General features: G+C 41.0%; 1 protein-coding gene across 2 annotated transcripts in view; it reads right to left on the minus strand.

The window, feature by feature from the left end:
- The window catches only part of npr1a (natriuretic peptide receptor 1a), a 98371-nt gene extending 95263 nt beyond the window's left edge, over positions 1-3108 (minus strand). The window contains exon 1 of one of the 2 annotated variants that reach the window (XM_017482439.3): positions 2457-3108. The gene's annotated coding sequence lies outside the window, so the exon portion shown is untranslated. The remainder of the gene's footprint in view (positions 1-2456) is intronic. The other variant, XM_017482438.3, reaches the window with a different exon arrangement.
- Between the last annotated feature and the right edge of the window lie 10223 nt (positions 3109-13331).

Genomic DNA, 13331 nt, shown 5'->3' on the forward strand with positions numbered 1-13331 from the left:
CGGCTTGGAGGAGTTTTATCCCGTTCCTCAGTACAGAACAGCTTCGACTCTGGGATGTTGGTGGGTTTCCTCACATGAACTGCTCGCTTCGGGTCCTTCAACATTTCTATTAGATTAAGGTCAGGACATTCACTTAACCACTCCAAATCATTAACTTCATTCTTCTTTCACCGTTCTTTGGTAGAACGACGTGTGTGTTTAGGATCGATGTCTTGCTGCATGACCCACTTTCTCTTGAGATTCAGATCACGGACAGATGTCCTGACATTTTCCTTTAGAAGGCAAGTCGTCCTGGCCCAGATGCCCAGATGCAGAAAAATAGGCCCAAACCATGATACTACCACCACCATGTTTCACAGATGGGATAAGGTTCTTATGCTGGAATGCAGTGTTTTTCTTTCTCCAAATATAACCCTTCTCATTTAAATCAAAAAGTTCTATTTTGGTCCCATCCTTCCACAAAACATTTTCCAATAGTCTTCTGCCTTGTCCACGTGATCTTTAGCAAACTGCAGAAGGGCAGCAACGTTCATTTTTCCCTCCACTCCTGGGGAGGCTAACAATGGTCTTAAACTTCCTCCATTTGTACACAATCTGTCTGACTGTGATTTGTTGGAGTCCAAACTCTTTAGAGATGGTTTTGAGACCTCTTCTAGCCTGATCAGCAACAACAACTCTTTCTGAGGTCCTCAGAAATCTCCTTGCCATAATACACGTCCACAAACATGTGGTGTGAAGATCAGACTCTAATGGATCCCTGTTCTTTAAATTAAACTAGAACGCTAATTCACACCTGATTGTCATCCCACTGATTGAGACCACCTGCCTCTAATTTTACGTTCAAATTAAACTGCCAATCTTAGAGATCCGCATACTTTTGCCACACGCACGTATGTAATATTGGATCATTTTCCTCAGTAAATAAACGACCAAGTATAATAATTTTGTCTCATTTGTTTAATTGGGATCGCTTTGTCTGCTTTTAGGACTTTTTTAATCCGGTTATGTTTGAGGTCATATTCATGCATAAATCTAGAAAATTCTAAAGAGTTCACAAACTTTCAAGCACCACTGTACGCGCCATTTTCGGTTACAATTCTTTAAAGAGACAGGTTACTTTTGTTCTGGAAAATGTATACAGATATATGTGTATATTATATAATATAATTAGATATGTCAAAGAACGATAAAAATATGTAAGTTGTTGCGGGTGTTGACTTAAAAATGCAAGAGTCACTTTGGACAAATATGTCAAATGAAAATGCCAAATTATTTATATAATTATTCTTATACATAAACGCCTGGCTTTCCTGATAGACAAACACACAAGGGGGATGTCAGGTACTGAAATGTTTATAGTAAAAGGTTCAATATTCTCATATAAACTACACTAAGTGTTCTGGTACTGTATAACATTATTATGTATAATAAATGACTAACGATACGTCGTGCAGTGACAGCCATTTTGAACTCACGTGCTTGAATTTACGGTTAGTATTATAAAGACGGACTACTTCTACCGTTTACAACACTGATCATATAGAAAAGCCATTATTTAGGCGAGTGTGTGTTGATTTTGAAGCGAACTGATGACATAAACTTCTATCCGTTATTCCCTTATGTTTGCTTTGTATCTCACACGGTGTTTGTAGTAGTATATTGTTGTTGTCATTGCTACCGTTGCTGTTAATCCTGAACTATAAGAGTTCATACGAGCCTGTAGGTATAAATTCATCAGTGTAATTGTTTAAACCTAATACCGTTTATATTGCAATTCGGCGTACAGGTATGTTCATTCAACACCGGATGTATGTTAGTTCAGCATTAATAAGAGTTAGGCTATTCCAACACTATAAGGGTTAATACAACATGGTAAGGTGTTATTCCAACACTAGGAAAAGCTCGTAAACATAATGCTAATGAAATGTGATTAGAAAATATTACACGATATCTGCTTTAAGTGTAAAATTAATAGTTATTTGTCAGGTGATCACATTTGGCTACATAGAGAGTAATACATATGGAGTGAGTTAGTACTGGACAATACATATACTATATTTTTTAAAGGGTCTATACATATGTGTATATATATAAAAAATAATACTATTAATAGTAATCATTTGGTGCTTGGCTGAGTATCAAAAATAATATTATATAACACACTAAAGGCTAGAGACTAAAGCTGACTCTCTGGATTATAATAAATAATAATAATAATAATAATAATAATAATAATAATAATACAGTGCTTGGTTCCCTAATAATAATTAAGCACACTAAAGGATAAGGATAATCAACTCTTAAAATGCTAATTGAATGTAAGAAATCATGCCCAAAATCAGCTATAACAAAATAAACAAATAAAGGGAAAAAAAAGAAAAGCATAGGTACTGAACGTCATATCTTATATCATTATACTATAGCCTATTATTTATATGTAAATATTAGATTTTTACCTCTGATTCAGTGTTCAGTCCTTGTTGTTGCTCATGTTGGTCCGGAGCAGGTGTGTGTGTGTGTGTGTGTATGTGTGTGTGTGTGTGTTTCCAAACTTTAGTCGATTAATCGCAGAATACACTCCTCCTGGACAAACTCATGTGAAAGTGCAGTTTATATTCACTGGCTGTTTCTGGAAGACGGGTCTTTACGCATCGTCATTTCTCCAGCGCGCAAACAAAGTGTCTGAGATTCCTGTCCTCCTTCATTCCTCCTTCATTCCTCCTGCGATGAGAGAAGGGGAAAAGGGGAAAGTCTCCGCCGAGAGAGAAGAGGACAACCCCATGTCCTGCGGTGTGTCCCTCGGTGTGCTGTGTGAGGAAAAGCCCGGCAGAGGAGTTGAAGTGAGAAGTGAACGCGCTGCAGAACCGATCACCGCTGCTCACTGATCCATGTGCACGGAACACTCCGGGTTGCCAGATTGAGACCAATCTTTACCTCCTATAAACAATAAACACGCATTAAGACACGACTAAACGAGTTTGAGAAATGGTCCTGTTATAGCTAGATCTATTGACTTAATTCTACACAACATGACGGTGTATGTGTGTGTGGCTACTCTGTAGCGCGCGCGTGTTTGTGTGTGTGTGTGTGTGTGTGGCTACTCTGTAGCGCGCGCGCGTGTGTACGTGGTGGCGTGCTTTTATATCTTGATGAGAACCAAATGTCCCAATAACGACAATTTTGACCTCGTGGGGACATTAGGTGGGGTCCAAAAGTAAAGTCAACTATTTATTTATTTACTTTATTGTTATTTTTTAAACAGAACTGCAGGTTTTATTTAGGTGTAGTGTAGGATTTTAAGTAGTCTAAGTAGAAGGTCCTCACAAGCACAGTAAGTGTGTGTGTGTGTGTGAGAGAGAGAGAGAGAGACAGTATTGTGGGGACATCTGACTGGTCCCCTTGAGGAAACCTGTTTTACCTTTTACTTGGAATACACAAACAAACAAACAAACAAACAAACAAACAAACAAATAAACAGATAAAGCTGCAAGTGTTTCCTTTTGGTTACTAAGTTTGGGTTAGATTTAAGGGTAGCATAGCGTTAACTAGCTACAATAATAGGTCAGTGGAAGGTCCTCACAAAGGCATTAAAAACTGTGTGTATGTGTGTGTGTGTGTGTGTGTGTGTGCAGTACAAGAATGAGATATTTCATAGAACATTTGGTTTGATTTATGCATCTAATTTTCCCCATATGCCATGTGAAAGTCTGTCCTGGGTCTCAGTGGATTATAATGCTACACATCAATAACCAGCAAATGTGACATGAACTTTTACAGTACTTAATTAAGAGCTACAGTGTCAAATATACTCATGAATTGTTATAAAAATGATTCTAGAGCATTTCACGAACGCATACTATGTTCACATCCCGGCTAATTTCAATTCAGAACGCTCTTCTGTCACTGCTTGAACAAAAGAAAGTGACTTGTTATTTTGTTGTTGTTGTTTTTTTTTTTTGTGACGCTGTTGGACTGTTTGGAATTTTGGTCCCTAGTCCCTCGCGACCTCCGGCATTTTAATCACACGCCTCGCTTCCTTTTCATTGTTCTGTGTTTTCCCGCACTCTTCCGCTCAATTAAAAGGTGCTATTTTTGTTGAGTCCATTAAGCTTTTATTGGCTCCTGCTGCCCTCTCCTCCCTCTCTACCTCCCTCCTCTTGTCCCTCCTCCAAACTCCTCTGTCTATCCTCCTGTTTTCTTTTTGCCAGGCACTATCTCTGAGCGGCTCATTTTGCACCGTCCTCACTCGGCAGCACTTTTCCTAACGAGCGACTCTCGGATCAATAGGGAGAGGGAGGCAGGAGCTCGTTTCCCGGATGCTCCACACCAGTGAAGCCATGCCGTGTGAGAAAAACACAACGGGTCACATAGCCGGCCGTAAATAACGGCGCTTTCTGGATGGGAGGATGCCTCCCTTGTTCCTCTTCATAGCTCCCCCGTGACCTGGACATGCTGACCACTTCCACTGTCTGCTTATCCTGTGCCCTGTGACCCACCGACTCCCCCCATTGTACCCACACACATGTGTGTATACACACATATATATATATATATATATATATATATATATATATATATATATATATATATATATATATATATATACACACACACTTCAGAAGAGGAAGGATAGAGGCCATGTTCGTTCACATTATCCACTTAACTACAGTTCAATTTTATTTGCAGATGCACCCACTGACAAGCTAAAAAAAAAAAAAGAAAAAGAGGATCAGATGTTAAAACACAGAACAGAGGGTGCATGTCCAAAATAGGATCTCTCTCACCCCCGACCACTTCCTGCTCACTAATGCTGTACCTTTTCCCACCGCATCCTACACCCACCTCTGCACAAGTTACTCATCCACACAAAAACGCCCACACGTTCATAATTTATGTACGCTGTCGAGATGGGCTTTAATGAATACAAATGTAAGAGATGGCCCGTTGTCATTTATTTAGCAAACCAAACCACGTATAATGTTTACAGCACAAAACAACAGTGCTGGGATTTGAATTCATCCTCCCAGCATGGTCGTAAAGGGTGGAGGGTGGGCGTAGAGTTCCTTGAGAGGTCAGGGTACTGTAAGAGAACAAGTGGGTCTTGTGTTTGAAATAATCCAGACGGAAATGATGTTTGCATCATGTAAATTGAACTCATATTAGAGGTCTGGGATTGGGAATGGGATCCTGCAGAACCCAACAAAAAAATTGAGAGTCCCAAGCAGACCTAAAGGACTTAATAATGACATATTCAATATTTTAAAAAGTAAGCTTTCCTGATAAAGTAATGGACACGGTCAAAAGATCCAACAGCAAACTTCTATTACCAGCCCGACTGATATAGTGGATATTGTAAAGTGGTTTAAAGGTAAAGGTGGGATCAGTGATTCTGAACTCACAAAATCACAAAAAAATAGGAAATAATTATTGATATTTTTTAGTTTCGTGTTAGGTCAGTTTCGAAATGTATCATCTTTGGCTCTGAAGCCTGGCCTTAACGTTCCTCATCACCCTGAGAAAGCCATCCCTACAGTGAAGCATGACGGTGGTAGCATCGCGTTGAGAATTACCCCAGCCTCTTGTTTTCTTCTCAGTCTAATCCAGCAGATCTCCCCTAGCCAGAATAAAAGTTGTGCCAAATTCTTTTTTTTTAATTAATGGATAAAATGCTAGGGTGCACACAGGCTTAGTGGTTAGCACGTTCACCTCACACCTCCAGGGTCGGGGGTTCGATTCCCACCATGACCATGTGTGTGCAGAGTTGCATGTTCTCCCTGTGCTGCGGGGGTTTCTTCCGGGTACTCTGGTTTCCTCCTCCAATCTAAAGACATGCATGGTAGGCTGATTGGCGTGTCCCTAGTGTATGAATGGGTGTGTGTATGTGTTTCTGTGCCCTGTGATGGATTGGCACCCTGTCCAGGGTGTACCCTGCTTTGTGCCTGATGCTCCCTGGGATAGGCTCCAGGTTTTCCTGTGACCCTGAAAAGGAGTAAGCAGTATAGAAGATGGATAGAATGCTGCTCTGCAGAACTTGTTGGTCTGCACCTATATAGTGCTTTTTTAACCTTAGCGGCCACCGGGAGCAACTTGGGGTTCAGTGTCTTGCCCAAGGACACTTTGCCATGTGGAGTCACGAGGAGTCGTGTGGAGTCACGAGGAGTCGTGTGGAGTCACGAGGAGTCATGTGGAGTCACGAGGAGTCACGTGGAGTCACGAGGAGTCATGTGGAGTCACGAGGAGTCATGTGGAGTCATGTGGGCCGGGAATCGAACCACTAACCCTACGATTAGTGGAAAACCCGCTCTACCACCTGAGCCACAGCCGCTGATAACTCCTTGATTTTCATGATGCTATTTGTTTAGATGTGTTCTCTAACAAACTCTGGGTTCTTCCAAAAACAGGTGTATTAAGGTATGACACCTTGACATATCACGTGCCACCTTAATTTCACACAGGGGAACTCCAGTCAACCAATGCTTTCACTTCTGACGGCAACTGGTTGCATCAGAGCTGATTTAAAGGCGGGTGAATACTTATGCAAGCCACAGCGTATGGACCGATTTCAGGACGTTCGTACTATGTTTTGGGTTTTAGGATTAAGCTGTTCTTACACTGAGGTGTTAATTAAACAACATTGGCAGAATAACTATTTATGAACGTTATGGTGCTACTGTAGGAACTCTTGGTTCACAGAAGGTTCAGTCTGGTCATGTTTTCTGAGTGTTGTGATAATGTTTTTATATAATGACCGTAGGCATTCTTTAAAAAAAACAAACAAAAAAAAAAACGTTGCTGCAATATTTTCAGTTGGAGGAATGTTAACAATAACATTTTCATAGTTCTTGCTAACTGGGAATGTTGTGTGAGCAAGCTAATCATTATTCCAGCAGGAATGTTATTTTTGGAATGCTGCAACCTTTTTAGTCAATAGGATCCTCTGGATGGGGCTCTCATCGACTGGAGGCTACAGCCTGGAGACTGCTGAGGATGGTACCGCTTGAAGTAGCATGGAAATAGTTTTGGACCTCAATTCCACATGGACGTTCTCGCTGTGGTTGCTGGGACTACAGTTGCTGCGATGATCTTAGGACTGCAATTACCACATGCAGTTCTGCACTCGGGTCTCCTTTAGTGAACAGTGGACTAGTTCAACAAACAGACTTCATATAAAACCATCATGAGCTTTCTTTTACTCTCACACTATCCGTTGTTACACAGATGAGGATGGATTCCCCTCTGAGTCGGGTTCCTCTCAAGTTTTCTTCCTCTATCATCTCAGGGAGTTTTTCCTCACCACCGTCACCACCGGCTCGCTCAATAGGGATAAATTCACACACTTAAAATCCGTATGTGTTTATATGTTTCTGTAAAGCTGCTTTGAGACGACGTCCATCGTTAAACGCGCTATATAAATAAAATTGAATGGAATTGAATTAGCGTTCTCGGTTTGCTGGGGTTCTCGCTTTCATGTCACACGTCTCCACACCTTTCCACCACCCATTCGATATGTTCCAGCTACATCCTTCAGAGCCTCAGCCTCGTCCCACACACTCGTTCCAGCGAACCTTTAACGAGTACATACTGTAGAAATCCCCCCCCCCCGATGCTTTGTGCTTCACTTAGAAGCAAACACGTGTGCATTTTTTTCCCCATTTATGTTTAGACTTCTTTCCTTGCCTGGTGATTCACTCTCTCTCTTTCTCTCCATCTCTCTCTCCATCTCTCTTTTCTTCCCCCTGTGTTTCCTGCCTGTTAGATGCCGGCTCTGCTTTCTCTCCGCTGTGCGATCAAGCTGTTGTCTGGTCACTGACCTTGAAACCTTCAGAGGAGCCCTCACTGAGAGACGAGTGGCATGTGACACGTCCGCGAATTTAGGATGTTAATTATGTGTGTCTGCGCGCACTCACACACACACACTCACTCACACACACACAGACGTTCTAAAGTCGTTGCTTGGGTAAACAGTCAATTCAGTCTGTAGCCCATTCTTGTGATTGTGCTCTGATTCATTACAGCAGCGTCGGAGAAATCAGCCTCTCTGATGATGCGATGCATCTGCTTAACATAGTGTGCTTGCAAGTGTGCATGTGTGGGAGGGAGCCATGAGCTTTTCCCTCCCTTTCGCTTGTTCATTTTCTCTCTAAACACACACACACACACACACACACACACACACACTGTGTTTGATCACTCTCCTTTGCTTTCTTTGAGTAAAGAACAGGAATGTATTTGTAAATCAATCCCTTATCGGTGCCATCACTCGGCGCTTACATCATGAGGTCATGAAAGGATCTCTCTCGCGCTCTCTATCCGTATGATATCACTGATTCCGAGTCAGCTGCGAAATCCTCTTAGGCAGGATGGAGCAAAAGTCGGTTCTAAGAATACACAGCACACGCGTCAGACGTGACCCGTGGCCCTGTATCTATGAGCAAGTCCTACACACTCCTACAAGTTTCCAATGGCAACCAGTGTTGCAATCTCCTCATAATGAAGTCGAAGTTGTTATTCACCACTGTAACATGTCCTTGAACATCCCTGGGACTGAAGCTACATGTTACATGCGACTGAATCTACATATCACACGCCTCCAAGGTTGGCCGATTTCGATTGAGTAGAGAAACGTCTGAGATGTGCTTTTTCAATAAAGTCTAGACCACCATCTTTAAACACAAGCAGTTACCTTCTAACCCCCTCCCCCCTTAAAAAAACAAAACAAAAACAAAACAGGAGTCTAGTATATTGCTGGAAGAATAGTGCTAGAGTTGTAATTATCATATTAATCAATGGTTACCATCCCAATTATCTGGAAGATTATTAAAATAGCACTTGATCCAGCACTACCTCTTCTTTTTCTTCTTCTTCTTCTTCTTCTTCTTGGGTGTACGGTGGTTTAGTGGTTAGCACGTTCACCTCACACCTCCAGGGTTTTGGGTGGAGTTTGCATGTTCTCCCTGTGTTGCAAGGTTTCCTCCCCCAGTCCAAAGACATGCATGGTAGGCTGATTGGCATGTCCAAAGTGTCCGTAGTGTATGAAAGTGTATGTGATTGTACCCTGTGATGGATTGGCACCCCGTACAGGGTGTACCCCGCCTTGTGCCCAATGCTTTCTGGGATAGGCTCCAGGTTTCCCGCGACCCTGTAGGATAAACGGTATAGAAAATGGATGGATTATTATTATTATTATTATTATTATTATGTGCACACAAATGAATATAGCCCCAAGATCCTAAACTGAGGTCATGAAATCTAAGTGGACATAGGGTATTTTAGCCCTCTTAATTTGCCATTTTGATTTATTTACAGAATTATTTTAATTAATGCCAATGTTTTTGTTAAATTGATGCGCTCTCTTATAAAGAAAATGCGCCCATGGTTTGAAGGATAAACTGACCAAGCACTCAGCTGCTACTTTTAGTAAGTTTGGCTCAGGATGTTATAGAAAGAAAATGCTAACCTCTCCTTCTTTTGGAGTGACGGTACTTCTGAATCGTGCTTACGTTCAGAGTTACGTTTAAGGACCGAATACAGATGTGCACAATTTGGGTATTAATTCCTTACTGAATATAACCCGTAGCCATCGGCAGTAAATGTATCTGGACAAAAGGAGAGACTCGACTCCATGGACTAGAAAGCTAGCTAGATGGAGAGATCTCTTTATAGATGTGCGAGATGACTGATGGAGGAGGAGACAGCTGTGCTCAGAATAGCAGCAGAACCAGCAGTGAAGAGTTCCCAATTTTTTAATTGAGCCGTTGTGTAAGTGTTTCGAGAACGGATACACAGTTCCAGTCAAGGTTTTCATTAAGATTTCTCAATCTTTTGTGTAAATGTTTACATTTGACATTCTGTTCTCATGAAAAGCATGTCCATGTGCTAGTAGATACAGACCAGAGACTAAGCTAAAAACCTGGAATTAGTATGGGAGTTAGAGTTTTTTCTTTTATAAGTCGGTGCAGATTTAATGCTTGGTGAAGACGTAGGTCTTCTGTCTTCATTTGAACCCAACTATTGACTCAGCAATTCTGACTCCTGAGGTCTTGATGCATGTCTTCTTTCTGTCCTCAAGGGACAGTGGGTCGATTTGAGCAACGCACGAGTCTTAAAGAGAACGTAGTATAGAGCACGGCTTCATAAGGTAGGTGAGGGCAGGTCCATTCGGTTTGGCTTTGTAGTCACGTATCGGTGTTTTAAATCAGATGCATGCAGGCAGCTACGGGAATCAGTCGAGTGGAGGAAACGCAGCATGTGAAGATGGGAATGCAGCACGGCGAGCTCCTCAACTGTTTTCAATCATCTGCCACTGAATGTCAAGTAGTAGCGAATCATTGAGATCAGACATTGAAACATTTCAGCCAATCATTCATGGGGCTTCATGCAGTCTACTGAATGCTGAAATGTCTTCAAGAGCATATTACAAATTCAGGCACTTTGAGTCTGGCGTGAAGCATTTCTGTGAGAAACTAGCGGCTTTCCAGTAAAACACTACGCGTTAAAAAAAAAAACAGTTTAGTGTTCCAGTTGTGAGGAAGCCAGTGTACTGATTACTAGTGTTGGGTCCGAGTCCACCTTTGTCGAGTTCGAGTCCAGACCAAGTCCTTAACTGATCGAGCCCGAGCCCAAAATTAGCCGAGTTGGACTCAAGTCCGAGTCCTTGATGGCCGTGTCCGAGTCGAGTCCAGAAAGTAATTCAATTGAAAAAAGATGTGAAATTGCGATTGTAAACTCAACACTGAGCTGTTAAACGAATACTTTACCCTTCACAAACTAATGCCAACATAAATGTAACAATAAATACCACTATTACATCTTGCCATTGCCATTTAATATTTTTATTTCACGTCATCAGCACCTCAACTGGTTTCCTATCAAAAAATGGTTTCAAAGAAAAAAAAATGGATATGGAGGTATATGTAGAAATCTGATTATATTACAAGTGTATGAAAACACAAATGAAGCTGTGTTGTTATTGTATCACGCGATATCGTGTCCTCCAGTTCGAGCTGACATTTCAGTGATTCGATGCGTCTCCCCCACAGTTATATAGACTGAGAGAGAGAGAGAGAGAGAGAGAGAGAGAGAGAGAGAGAGAGAGAGGACAGAGTAGAGTTATATTTAGCAGCAGGTCATAACAACAAGCTTCATGCTTTATTACTGCTTTTAATCTGTCTATCAATCACAACAGACTCATTTCAGAACTCTTGTAACCTTTTTTCATTTGAATTCCTAAAATAAGGGTTTGTGATATTTACTACATTAAGAAGTACAGTTCACATTTTATGTGGAATCACCAAATGCTGATGTTCAGGGCTGGGCGATACGACTACGATCTTATTTCACGATAACGATACGTTTTCTCCGGTAAGGCTATCAGTAACATTCGAGTAAGAAATACTACGGGAATCGAATAAAGCAACTCCAGAGTGATTCTCATGAAATTTACTGAAGTGATTGAGTCGAATGAGTGCGTGAGTGATTTCTCTGTGTGTTTTGTTGTTTGATGGACATTAATGACCCAGACAGCAGCAGGTTTATTAGACTGCTGTCACTTTAAGACCTAATGCAACAGATCCAATATACTGTATTGACACACCTCAGATTTTTCTCCCACGACTGTTTACATTCACTTAAGACATGACCGACTGTGTTTGCACGAATACTCATCCATACCTGCGTTTTCACATGACGCGTGTGTATTTATTCGACCGTTCCAAGCCGCTAAAGAGAACTCAATTCGGTACTCACACGATGAGGTGCTTCAAGTGCGTGCACTCAGAAAGCCGGGCAGGAAGACATTCATTCCTTTCTTGTTATCTTAATTTTATGTTGTTATTTATTTTTGATCTTTCTTTTCATGTTACGCGTGACGCGGACTCGACCGTACCCGGAAAAAAATGTTCTTAACGTTTTCTTAATGCCGTAGGTTGTTCACCCATCTCAAACATGCACTTTAAGTGTATTTAAAACATCTTAGACTTTAACTTTACATACAGATTTTGAAATGTAACACAAGTGGCAACCCGACCGTTTGAATGGGCCTTTTAAAGTGATGTGTAGACCAGTTGAAAGCAACATGAATTATGGTTGTGAATAGCACTCTGAACTATCAGACAGCTAGTTAGCACTAGCTAGTAATGCAGCGGTTTTGTCATACAAGGAAATCAATGCCATTTCACTCTCATGAAAATGACGTTCTCAAAAAAGAGTAGTAGAAATTCTGAATACAGCATGCCACAAAAGACGGTTTTTAAAGACAGCGTTCTTTTAAAGACGTCAGAGTGTAATTAGTCCCTTTATTGTGTTCTTGCCTTTCAGTGGCAGGGGGAAGCTTTTACAAGAGCCAATCGAGGTTTAGGGTTAGCTGGAGATGAAAAGCAGCCGATCTGAAGATTGAAATAATACAAAGCGAAATAATACGAAACAGTCATCCATCTGTAATCAGGGATCGTGATCAGTGTGGTCTGTAGACAAAGTCATCTCTGGAAACCCAGAAACCACACTAGACTCTTTTTACGTAGTCGTTTTATGTTTATTCAAACGATAATGGATACATTTAAATCAGAAATATATTTTAAACAATCAGAAACGTTATTCTGGGTAACAGGGACGTAATCGAATGTGAATATGTTAATCCGAATGAACACATAATATTGTAAACTCGTACAAATACAGGTATGAATAGCTGGTGTGATATTTAGTATGTTCGCATGTATGTATGTATGTATGTGTTTGTTTGTTTGTTTGTTTTTGTTCAGCGTGAGCACATGGAATTAAATTTCATGCAAAATTTTGAAAGGCATGTGAATGAAGCTCACATGCAGGGTTGCCAAGTCGGGGGGAAATTCTCCAAAATCACACACACACACACACACACACACATTTTTTTTTTTAAACGAGCCCAAATATTTGTATAAAGGAGACACGTTGTTCTTCCTTTTCTCAGACTTTGCACGAGAAACAAGTTCACTGTCGTGCGCACGCATTTCTGATTTGCAATATCTGCAAGATGCAAACATTATCCACTCCATAATTCACTTTTTCTTCCATCAAACTTTGCAATGTGTATTAAAACAGAAACGACTCCATACATCATAGATACATTACCTACACTTACTTTCCCCCTTTGTACGCCTTAGCCTGTGTTTACAGAAATTGGACCTGCAATATCCACTTGTAAGTTAAACAAGTGCAATGTGGTGTAAAAACGAAACTCCTGGCAACTCTGCACACGGGACAAAGACCATATTCTTCTAATGACATGCTATGAATAGGAGGAGCACAATTTTTATTTTGTTGTTGTTGTTGTTGTTGTTGTTGTTTTTGTTTGTTTT

This window comes from Ictalurus punctatus, chromosome 12, assembly GCF_001660625.3.
Source record: "Ictalurus punctatus breed USDA103 chromosome 12, Coco_2.0, whole genome shotgun sequence".
Lineage (NCBI taxonomy): Eukaryota > Metazoa > Chordata > Actinopteri > Siluriformes > Ictaluridae > Ictalurus > Ictalurus punctatus.